The sequence below is a fragment of the Lipotes vexillifer genome, unplaced genomic scaffold, assembly GCF_000442215.2.
Source record: "Lipotes vexillifer unplaced genomic scaffold, Lipotes_vexillifer_v1.1 scaffold71, whole genome shotgun sequence".
In the NCBI taxonomy this organism is placed as follows: domain Eukaryota; kingdom Metazoa; phylum Chordata; class Mammalia; order Artiodactyla; family Lipotidae; genus Lipotes; species Lipotes vexillifer.
Window position 1 is genome coordinate 8696368 of NW_006793703.1, and position 703 is coordinate 8697070.

Sequence of the window (703 nt, forward strand, 5' to 3'; positions counted from 1 at the left end):
ACTAGGAAATACACTATGATTTCTGGGAGCATCAAGGGCCAATCAATGTAAATACTTATGAATTTAAGGGATCTGAGTCATCATGTTTGTTTGTTGTCCTGTGTTTCTATGGGTTCAGGAAAAGCCATCCATCATCTAAATCCAATGCTTACAACACAGTGCTTACAACAGAGAAGGGATAATGGCCTCTCCAGATTTAGTACATACATTTAGGGGGCAAATATTTTTGAAATTGGGCAAAGACTTAAGGGGTAGCTTAAAGCAGGAAAGCATTCAGGCAATAGGATTCAATCTACATGAGTTTCCAAGTAATGATTAATATTTGCAATGGAAAATTTTGATAATTATTGCACATTAACACTTTTCAGCAGACAGAGATTGTTCACTCCCTGAGAAAGATATAGTCCTTTGAGGGGCTGCCTTAAGCTCCATGGAGGTCACATTTATTACATCATGAATCTTTCCAAAAGTAAGATATGGAGACAGAAACAATTTCAAGATCAAGTACATAACACATTCATTTCCTTGGGGGTTGTACTATGGGAGATAATCAGTAACGTATGACTTATCTGTTAAATTTTTATACCAAGATCCTCGAGCACAGACATCTTTGCCATCCTTCATGAGTTCTAACTTCTCTGCATGAGCAGGTGCACACATCTATGCGCACACACACACACACACACACACACACACACACACA